This window comes from Nerophis ophidion, linkage group LG07 (genome assembly GCF_033978795.1).
Source record: "Nerophis ophidion isolate RoL-2023_Sa linkage group LG07, RoL_Noph_v1.0, whole genome shotgun sequence".
NCBI lineage: Eukaryota > Metazoa > Chordata > Actinopteri > Syngnathiformes > Syngnathidae > Nerophis > Nerophis ophidion.
The window spans coordinates 70,077,993-70,090,233 of NC_084617.1; positions in this window are offsets into that span (position 1 = coordinate 70,077,993).

Sequence of the window (12,241 nt, forward strand, 5' to 3'; positions counted from 1 at the left end):
TGCTTCAAAACTCAGCAAATTTTACACACATATCGGTATGGCGAACCTTGCCATCTAAAAAAAAAAAAAAATCTAAATTGCGCTCTAGCGCCCCCTAGGATAAAACACAGACAAAACTGCTTGTAACTTCCGTTTGGAATGTCGTAGAGACATGACACTAAAACTTCTATGTAGGTCTAACTTAGACGTAGATTTCATGATTCAACAGTCTTGAGCAAAAATCAACAGGAAGTTGACAAAAACCCCTTCAAAACAAAAAAAAATCATAAAAAACGTCATTTTTGCCTCTTTGAGCTGTAATTCGACCCCCTTAAAATGCTTCTAAACTCACCAAACTGGACACACACATCAGGCCTGGCGAAAATTGCGATTTAATAGAAAAACCAAACCCCAAAACTCAAAATTTCGCTCTAGCGCCCCCGAGGAATAAAACACAAACAAAACTGCTCCTAAAACTGCTTGTAACTTCCGGTAGGAATGTCAGAGAGACATGAAACAAAAACTTCTATGTAGGTCTCACTTAGACCTACATTTTAATAATTGACATCTTTCAGCAAAAATCCACAGGAAGTTGGCAAAAACCCCTTCAAAACAAAATTTTCCCAAACAATTTCATTTTTGCCAGTGTGTCGATGTTAAGATATTACGCCGAGTTGCTAAGTCTATCAGTTTGCTAATAGTAGCTACTATCCATCCATCTTCTACCGCTTACCCTGGTTTGGGTCGCAGGGGCAGCAGCCAAAGCGGTCCCGTCCATCGCTGCTTTATTATTATTATTATTCCGCACCTTCGAGCTGTAATCGGACCCCCTTAACATGCTTCAAAACTCACCAAATTTTACACACACATCGGTATGGCGAACCTTGCCATCTCAAAAAATAAAAATAAAAATTGCGCTCTAGCGCCCCCTAGGATAAAACACAAACAAAACTGCTTGTAACTTCCGTTTGGAATGTCGTAGAGACATGAAACAAAAACTTCTATGTAGGTCTAACCTAGACCTAGATTTCATAATTAACATTCTTGAGCAAAAATCAACAGGAAGTTGGCAAAAACCCCTTCAAAACAAAAAAAATCATAAAAAAACATATTTTTTGCCTCTCTGAGCTGTAATTTGACCCCCTTAACATGCTTCAAAACTCACCAAACTGGACACACACATCAGGACTGGCGAAAATTGCGATTTGATAAAACAACAAACCCCAAAACTCAAAATTGTGCTTCAGCGCAATTTAGGCATAAAACATTATTATTATTATTATGTGAAAATTATTTTAAATTACACATTTAAATGTATTAAATATATTATTTATGTATTTAATCCCAAAATATATTTTATATATATTTTTTTTAATTTAATGACATTTTCCTTTAGCTTCTAAGATATGTTTTTAAATGATTTATTAAAATATGCGATGAGATGGCGACTTGTCCGGGGTGTACACTGCCTTCCGCCCGATTGTAGCTGAGATAGGCGCCAGCACCCCCCGCGACCCCAAAAGGGAATAAGCGGTAGAAAATGGATGGATGGATGGATGTTTAAGAAACATATAGCAGTAAAATAAGAATATAACGAGAGAAACTAGGCAGTAGTGACCTTTTTCACAACATGGTCACTACTGCCTAGTTTCTCTTGTTTTATTCTTATTTTACTGCTATATTTTTATTCACATTTTTGTTTTTTATTTTTATTCTTATTTTAATATTTTTCTATTTTGTGTGTATGTTTACAATTTAAATCAGCTTTAATTAAAATATCCATCCATCATTTTTCTACCGCTTATTCCCTTTGGGGTCGTGGGGTGCACTGGTGCCTATCTCAGCTACAATCGGGCGGAAGGCGGCGTACACCCTGGACAAGTCGCCACCTCATCGCAGTTAATTAAAACATTTCAATATTATTATTATTATTATCACTTAAATGACATTTTGAAAAAAATAACACAGCTTCGGATTTCGTTTTCTGTTTACTTATTTACTGTATTTGCGCTTATTTAATTATTTCATATCACAAATTTGTATAATCATATTTATCCAAGAGATAAGCTCCAGCACCCCCGCGACGCCAAAAAGGACAAGCGGTAGAAAATGGATGGATGGATATTTACCCAAATTATTCAGATATTTTACTTATTTTTTAATCATCCAGTGCCTTATTATTATGTGAAAATAGCATTAAAATTACATTTAAATGTATTAAATATTTAATTTATTTATTAAATCTAAAACTATATTTTTAGGATATTTTTTTTTGTTTTATTTAATGACGTTTTCCTTTCCTTTTTTAAATTATTTATTAAAATATATTGTTTAAGAAACATATAGGAGTAAAATAAGAATATAACAAGAGAAACTAGGCAATAGTGAGCTTTTTCATAACATGGTCACTCCTGCCTAGTTTCTCTTGTTTTATTCTTATTTTACTGTTATATTTTTATTCGCATTGTTGCTTTTTATTTTTATTCTTATTGTAATATTTTTCCATTTCGTGTGTATGTTTACACTTTTAATCAGCTTTAATTAAAATATCCATCCATCCATTTTCTACCGCTTATTCCCTCTGGGGTCGTGGGGTGCGCTGGTGCCTATCTCAGTGACAATCGGGCGAAAGGCGACATACACCCTGGACAAGTCGCCACCTCATCGCAGTTAATTAAAACATTTCAATATTATTATTATTATTATTATCACTTAAATGACATTTTGAAAAGAATAACACAGCTTCGTATTTCGTTTTCTGTTTACTTATTCACTGTATTTGCGCTTATTTAATTATTTTGAATCACAAATTTGTATAATAAATATTAACGTGATATATTTCACCGTCACTTTTTAAGCATGTCCTAAATGACCAATACAAACGGGTCACTTCAACTTTTATTGTGACTTTTGCATTTTTCTCATGCAGATATAAATATGTACACTTGACTACATTCAGTATTGTTTGCATTTGTTAAAGTGATGTGCTTCTAAACCTCTATTAATGAACAATTATGAATTAAAATTAACCTAAAAACGTTCATAATCACTGCATAAGTCATTTATATGTCACATTATAGTTATAACTTGGCAGATTGTCCAAATAAATCAAGGGGTTCTTATAAAAAAATAAAAAATAAAAATCTTTGGCTGTGGTTAGGGGCCAAACATTCATTGGTAAGTGCTCCCCCTGCTGGTAGTAGAGGGTTAAAGGCTCTAAGGTTTATTGCCATTCCTGCCATTACAATCGAGGAGTTTATTCATTATAAGAAAAAAATCCATCCATTTTCTACCGCCTGTCTTTTTTGGGGTTGCTGGAGCCTTTCTTAGCTGCATTCGGTCGGAAGGCGGTGTACACCGTGGACAAGTCACCACCTCATCGCAGAGTTGGCACGTACTGTAAAACGTAAATAAAAACAAAATACAATGATTTGCAAATCCTTTTAAATCTTTATTCAATTGAATGGACTGCAAAGACAATATATTTCATGTTTGAACTGGTAAGCTGTGTTATTTTTTTCGCAAATATTATCTCATTCGGAATTTGATGCCTTCAACGTGTTTCAAAAAAGCTGGCACAAGTGGCGAAAAAAGGACTGAGAAAGTTGAGGAATGCTCATCCAACACTTATTTGGAACATCCCACGGGTGAACAGGCTAATTGGGAACAGGTGGGTGCGATAATTGGGTGTAAAAGCAGCTTCCATTAAATGTTCAGTCATTCCAACACGGAAGGGGCAGAGGTCACCACTTTGTGAACAAATGCCTGAGCAAATTGTTTAAGAACAACATTTCTCAACCAGCTATTGCAAAGAATTTAGGGATTTCACCATCTAAGAGTTGTAATATCTGGAGAAATCACGGCAGGTAAGCAGCAAGGCCGAAAACCAACACTGAACGCCTGTGAGCTTCGATCCCTCGAGTGGTACTGCATCAAAAAGCAACATCAGTATGTAAAGGATATCACCACGTGAGCTCAGGAACACTTCAGAAAACCACTGTCAGTCATTTAAATTGATGTTCGACTCATTTTCCTTCACAGCTAAATGAAAATAATCTACTTGCGAGTCACATTTTAGTACTTCACTGCTACAGAAAAATACATGTGAAAATAGATTAAATGTTTAATTCCACATTGCAGTTTGTCCAATCCACTTTATTTATAAAGCACTGTGACGGTCTCAAGCCGTCGTCTTGCGGGTTCTATGTGTGTATATATACACTGTATATGTATATTTATTTATGTGCGTGTGTGTGTGTGTGTGTGTGTGTGTATTTTTATATATATGTGTGTGTACATATATGTATATATATATTTTTTTGTGTGTGTGTGTGTATATATATGTATATTTATATATATATGTATGTATATATATGTTTAGATATGCATATGTATATATATATATATATATATATATGCATATCTAAACATATATATACATACATATATATACACGTGTGTGTATATATATGTATATTTATATATATGTGTATGTATATATATGTTTAGATATGCATATATATATATATATATATATATATATATATATATGTATATATATATATATATATATATATATGTATATATATATATATATATATATATATATATATATATATACACACACATCTACAAAGGAATCTATTATTTTTTTATTTTTTTCAAACATCCATTTTGCAGATTAAAGCAGAAATACCAATTACAATAATTTCAGAAAATGCCCAAATTACTGTAACGTTCATACACATACAATATTTTTTCCGTAACGAGACATTTTGAAACACACCAGCTTAAAGGGTAAAGGGTCCATGACAGAGGAGAGTAAAGCACGCCGGAACACACTGAACTCCATTCTAGAACATTCCGTCTCACTTGACTCCTTGTGCCAGCCTCAAAATAGTCTTCTTCGGCAAAGTGGTTGTAATCATCAACATAAGAACATTGTGTTACTGGGATTAGAATGTACCAAGGCTTCTACTGCAAGGTGCTTTGTTGAACTCATTTCTGCCATAAGACACATTTTCAGAAAGCTAATTACCAAATGGTTGATTTCATCATTGATAAATTCATAAAATCACCAGTAGTGCAATATACCTAAGTATTCATTAAGTACCACCATAACGATCGACATTATACACACCCCGTTTCCATATGAGTTGGGAAATAGTGTTGGATGTAAATATAAACAGAATACAATGATTTGCAAATCATTTTAAACCCATATTCAGTTGAATATGCTACAAAGACAACATGTTTGATGTTCAAACTGATAAACTTTTTTTTTTTTTTTTGCAAATAATCATTCACTTTAGTATTTGATGCCAGCAACACGTGACAAAGAAGTTGGGAAAGGTGGCAATAAATACTGATAAAGTTGAGGAATGCTCATCAAACACTTATTTGGAACATCCCACAGGTGTGCCGGCTAATTGGGAACAGGTGGGTGCCATGATTGGGTATAAAAAGAGCTTCCCCAAAAAATGCTCAGTCTTTCACAAGAAAGGATGGGGCGAGGTACACCCCTTTGTCCACAACTGCGTGAGCAAATAGTCAAACAGTTTAAGAACAACGTTTCTCAAAGTGCAATTGCTAGAAATTTAGGGATTTCAACATCTACGCTCCATAATATCATCAAAAGGTTCAGAGAATCTGGAGAAATCACTCCACGTAAGCGGCATGGCCGGAAACCAACATTGAATGACCGTGACCTTCGATCCCTCGGACGGCACTGTATCAAAAACCGACCTCAATCTCTAAAGGATATCACCACGTGGGCTCAGGAACACCTCAGAAAACCACTGTCAATAAATACAGTTTGTCGCTACATCTGTAAGTGCAAGTTAAAGCTCTACTATGCAAAGCGAAAGCCATTTATCAACAACATCCAGAAACGCTGCTGGCTTCTCTGGGCCCGAGATCATCTAAGAAGGACTGATGCAAAGTGGAAAAGTGTTCTGTGGTCTGACGAATCCACATTTCAAATTGTTTTTGAAAATATTCGACATCGTGTCATCCGGACCAAAGGGGAAGCGAACCATCCAGACTGTTATCGACGCAAAGTTCAAAAGCCAGCATCTGTGATGTGATGGGGGTGCATTAGTGCCCAAGGCATGGGTAACTTACACATCTGTGAAGGCACCATTAATGCTGAAAGGTACATACAGGTTTTGGAACAACATATGCTGCCATCTAAGCGCCGTCTTTTTCATGGACGCCCCTGCTTATTTCAGCAAGACAATGCCAAGCCACATTCAGCACGTGTTACAACAGCGTGGCTTCGTAAAAAAGAGTGCAGGTACTTTCCCGGCCCGCCTGCAGTCCAGACCTGTCTCCCATCGAAAATATGTGGTGCATTATGAAGCGTAAAATATGACAGCGGAGACCCCGGACTGTTGAACGACTGAAACTCTACATAAAACAAGAATGGGATAGAATTTCACTTTTCAAGCTTCATCAATTAGTTTCATCAGTTTCCAAACGTTTATTGAGTGTTGTTAAAAGAAAAGGTGATGTAACACAGTGGTGAACATGCCCTTTCCCAACTACTTTGGCATGTATTGCAGTCATGAAATTCAAAGTTAATTATTATTTGCCCCAAAAAAATAAAGTTTATGAGTTTGAACATCAAATATCTTGTCTTTGTAGTGCATTCAATTGAATGTGGATTTGCAAATCAATGTATTCCGTTTATATTTACATCTAACAGAATTTCCCAACTCATATGGAAACGGGGTTTGTAGATCATTGTAGCTGGCTTACATCTTCATACTGTATGTGATAATAATCTCCCAAAACAGCATGACACTGCATGTCAAACTTGCTTTTTATTATTTTTGTAATTTTAGAAAATAAAAATTATTTTATTTATTTACAAAGGTCCTGCAGTCCTGGGTTCAATTCCAGGCTGTGTGGAGTTTGCATGTTCTCCCCGTGAATGCGTGGGTTCCCTCCGGGTACTCCGGCTTCCTCCCACTTCCAAAGACATGCACCTGGGGATAAGTTGATTGGCAACACTAAATTGGCCCTAGTGTGTGAATGTGAGTGTGAATGTTGTCTGTCTATCTGTGTTGGCCCTGCGATGAGGTGGCGACTTGTCCAGGGTGTACCCTGCCTTCCGCCCAATTGTAGCTGAGATAGGCGCCAGCGCCCCCCGCGACCCCGAAAGGGAATAAGCGGTAGAAAATGGATGGATGGATAGCCAAGAACGAAAATGTGTGAAAGTATTGTGTCCTTTGCAAGTTTTAAATGCAGTGATCGGCTGGCACCACCTAGTGGACAATAATGGTAGTTGTTTGAATTTCCTTTTTGCTTCTTTATATGAAATATTTTATAAAAATGTACATGTCAATGAATTGGAATATTTTTGGTCCGTGTACCTTCCATCCATCCATCTATTTTCTACCGATTGTCCCTTTTTGGGGTCCAATTACATTTCTTAAATGCAAATCAAAAAAGCAATTTCGGACTATTTTTTTCTATTTGCATTTCTGAAACAAAAGTTTGACCACAATTTAATAAGACTTTTTTTAAAGGACTATAGAACTCCTGCTGAACAAAGATGTTACCGTAATGCTTAAAAAAAAACATGCTCAACGCAAAGGAAAAGCTAAAATACTGCTTCCGGTTTAATTTGTCATCGCACAGACAACCACGCATTTTTTTTTTTTATTTGAGTGTTTATCCGGAAAAATTAAAATCCATAAAAGGAAAAGGTCAGTGTACCTTCTGTGCATTATATTTAAAATTTTGAAACGCAAATAAAAAAATTATAAAATTAGGGCCGTTTTTCGATTTTTATTATAAATGGCATATTCGAAAACAAACAAAAAAGGGTTCATTTTCATTTAAATATTGCCATAAAATTGTATTTTGTGTTACTTTCCTTTAATGGATTGAAATTTATCCAGATAAACACAAAAATCGAAAAATCTGTGCGATGACAAATTAAACCGGAAGCAGTATTTTAGCTTTTTTTTTTTTTTGCTTTGCGCATGTTTTAAGCATTACGGTAACATCTTCGTTCTGCATGAGTCCTATTGTCCTTTAAAATAAGTCTCATTAAATAATTGTCCAACTTTTGTTTCAGAAGTGAAAATAGAAAAAATATGGTCCGAAATGTCTTTGTTGATATAGAATGAACGGACCATTTTTCAATAGTGTCATTCAGAAAGCAAAACTCTTTTCTAGATCAATGCACATGAGTGAAAATATTGCAATATTTGTACTTCTGTTCATAATATTTTTGATGAATATAGTTTAAAGTAAAAAAAAAAAAAACATCTTTTGGCCTCCTTCTCATTTAAACTCTTGAAATCAAATATCGTACTGAATATGCTAAGAGTAAAAAAATATATAATAGTTTAATATAGTGTAGATAAAGTGGAAATTGCATCAGTTCTTAGTTTAAGATGGTCAAAGTAAACAAAACAGAAGTAGTTCAAATTGAGCAAAAAATATATATATAATACCAAAAATGCTCTATGTTAATATTCAATATTCACTGATGTCTCCGGTAAGAGCCGACTTAATATCACAATTTTCCCATCCAAAAACATGCTTGTTGACGTAGAGAAACATGTTCGCTTGACCGCTCTGTGTTAAAGCTTCACAACAAACAAGCTTCACGATGGAAGAGGGGTTAGTGCGTGTGCCTCACAATACGAAGTTCCTGCAGTCCTGGGTTCAAATCCAGGCTGGGGATCTTTCTGTGTGGGGTTTGCATGTTCTCCCCGTGAATGCGTGGGTTCTCTCCGGGTACTCCGGCTTCCTCCCACTTCCAAAGACATGCACCTGGGGATAGGTTGATTGGCAACACTAAATTGGCCCTAGTGTGTGAATGTTGTCTATCTGTGTTGGCCCTGCGATGAGGTGGCGACTTGTCCAGGGTGTACCCCGCCTTCCGCCCGATTGTAGCTGAGATAGGCGCCAGCGCCCCCCGCAACCCTAAAAGGGAATAAGCGGTAGAAAATGGATGGATGGATGGATGGGTTAATATTCAATGGCCCACTATAAACAGATTGTGATGATTTGTTAATCAAATGAAAATGAAAAATAAAACCGCAAATGTGAGTTTTCTGCATTAATAAACAGTCAGAACACATGTTGACCCTTAACCTTTAACCTCAATTGATTGCCTCAGCAGCCTCGTCAGATGTCCTTTTAAAATCCATAGTGTTGTTGCACTGACAAATATGAATCCCCAGAAAAGTTTAAGAACATTTTAAAAGAAAGGTAATTTGGAAGGTCACATTTAATTGTGCATCTGGTTTGTGGGAGGAATGTCTCATCGACACAAAAGCAAAAAAAAAAGCGATCCACATATGCAAATTCAATACAAATACAAATACAAAATCACACATATTTATATTCAAATCTCAAAAATATCTTTACAGATACACGTTTAATTATACAAATTATTGATTTATTTGTATGTCACATTTTAATATTCATAAATTGTATTTGTATATATTTTCAAATCTGAAAAATATATTTACAAATACATGTTTATTTATACAAATTATTTATTTATTTGTATATCACATTTGTATTTGTATATTTATTAATATATGCATAATTATTAATATCATATTGATATATACTGTATAAGTTGATGTGAGACAAGGGGCAGCAGTGTAAACCGCCGGCAACTTCCTAAACACATGTGGCGACTTGTCCGGGGCCCGATTGCAGCTGAGGTAGGCTCCAGCACCCCCCGCGACCCTAAAAAGGGACAAGCGGTACAAAATACATGGACGGATGGTCCGAAATGTGTTTGTTAATTATTGTAGTGTGCCTCTGATTGGCTCGCCAGTGTCTGACCATGTCTGTGACCCAGACCGCTCTGGCTGCAGTGCCCCCTGCTGGTTGTCCAGGAGGAGTGTGTAGGTCACATTTATTTGTGCATCTGGTTTGTGGGAGGAATGTCTCATCGACACAAAAGCAAAAAAAAGCCATCCACGTATGCAAATTCAATACAAATCTCAAAGATATATTTACAAATGCACGTTTATTTATACAAATGCTTGATTTATTTGTATGTCGCATTTATACCATATTTCCTTGAGTTGCCGCCGGGGTGCTAATTAATTTAAAACCTCTTCTCACTCCGGCACTTACCAAAGGTATGCAGTAAAAATTGGAGTGTGATGTAAGGATACTATTATGAAAAGCACATTTAATTAAAAAAAAAAAACGTTATTATGGTCTTACCTTTACTTATAAATGAAATCCGTTCTGATCAAAAGCATCGATAACTTGTTTATAGAAGTCTTCCTTATCTTTCTTCAGTTTTAAAAGTCTCTCTGACTTTTATTACCTCCTGCTTCGATTGAAAGTCCAGTTTAGAAAACTGCTATCAGACCGCTGCTATCAGTTAGCTCGGCTCCTCAAATGCGGGGGCGACGACAGAATTATCCTCGGACAACTCCCCCTCCCGTTCTGCTCCGTGGGTGATCTCTTTATCCCACCGCTGCCACCAGGAAGTGTTATTGTATAAATGCTTTATTTCAGCCCAGTTGTTTACATAGCCAGCATAGGTGTTACATCCTAAAAGGTCCGTCGTGCACCTGCCGCGTCACATCCGTCCCAGCACAATTCACGTCACGCATTGTCACTTCTTCTGCAGCCGAGTAATCGCAAGCTGCATTCCGCCTGAATGCAGCTGAGATAGGCTCCAGCTCCCCCCGCGACCCCAAAAAGGGACAAGCGGTTGAAAATGGATGGATGGAACTTCCTGAAAACCGCTGCCAGATTTGAAAAGTGATGGGAACTTCGGCTCTTTTACAAGGGAGCAATTCTTTTGACGCATCTCCGTAAATTATTCAACTATTTTTTTTTACTTTGGTGGTTGTTGCTTTTCTTAGCAAAACGAGTGTAAAATGACAAATGGCCAACCCGGTGAGGCTTTGGGAGAAAAATGAGGATCGGGGGAAAAAAAGAGTAATTTACCGCAAATACCCGGCTACTGTTATTCACTTAAAGAGCTGGATTGTTCGCGAAAGAACCATCAGGAGTTTGGCCAAGGTGCGGCAGGAAGTAAAAAAAGAGTCGTTCACCGCAAATACCCGGCTACTGTTATTCACTTAAAGAGCTGTATTGTTCGCGAAAGACCCATCAGAAGTTAGGCCAAGGTGCAGCAGGAAAAAAAAAAAAGAGTCGTTTACCGCAAATACCCGGCTTCTTTTTTCCACTTAAAGAGCTGGATTGTTCGTGAAAGACCCATCAGGAGTTTGGCCAATGTGCGGCAGGGGAAAAAAAGAGTCGTTCACCGCAAATACCCGGCTACTGTTATTCACTTAAAGAGCTGTATTGTTCGCGAAAGAACCATCAGGAGTTTGGCCAAGGTGCGGCAGGAAATTAAAAAAAAAGTTGTTCACCGCAAATACCAGGCTTCTGTTATTCACTTAAAGAGCTGTATTGTTCGCGAAAGACCCATCAGGAGTTTGGCCAAGGTGCGGCAGGAAAAAAAGAGTCGTTCACCGCAAATACCCGGCTACTGTTATTCACTTAAAGAGCTGGATTGTTCGCGAAAGACCCATCAGGAGTTTGACCAAGGTGCGGCAGGGAAAAAAAAGAGTCGTTCACCGCAAATATCCGGCTTCTGTTATTCACTTAAAGAGCTGTATTGTTTGCGAAAGACCCATCAGGAGTTTGGCCAAGGTGCGGCAGGAAATAAAAAAAGAGTCGTTCACCGCAAATACCCGGCTACTGTTATTCACTTAAAGAGCTGGATTGTTCGCAAAAGACCCATCAGGAGTTTGGCCCAGGTGCGGCAGGAAATAAAAAAAAGAGTCGTTCACCGCAAATACCCGGCTACTGTTATTCACTTAAAGAGCTGGATTGTTCGCAAAAGACCCATCAGGAGTTTGGCAAAGGTGCGGCAGGGAAAAAAAGAGTCGTTCACCGCAAATACCCGGCTACTGTTATTCACTTAAAGAACTGGATTGTTCGCGAAAGACCCATCAGGAGTTTGGCCAAGGTGCGGCAGGAAATAAAAAAAGAATCGTTCACCGCAAATACCCGGCTACTGTTATTCACTTAAAGAGCTGGATTGTTCGCAAAAGACCCATCAGGAGTTTGGCCAAGGTGCGGCAGGGAAAAAAAGAGCCGTTCACCGCAAATACCCGGCTACTGTTATTCACTTAAAGAACTGGATTGTTCGCGAAAGACCCATCAGAAGTTTGGCCAAGGTGCGGCAGGAAAAAAAGAGTCGTTCACCGCAAATACCCGGCTACTGTTATTCACTTAAAGAGCTGGATTGTTC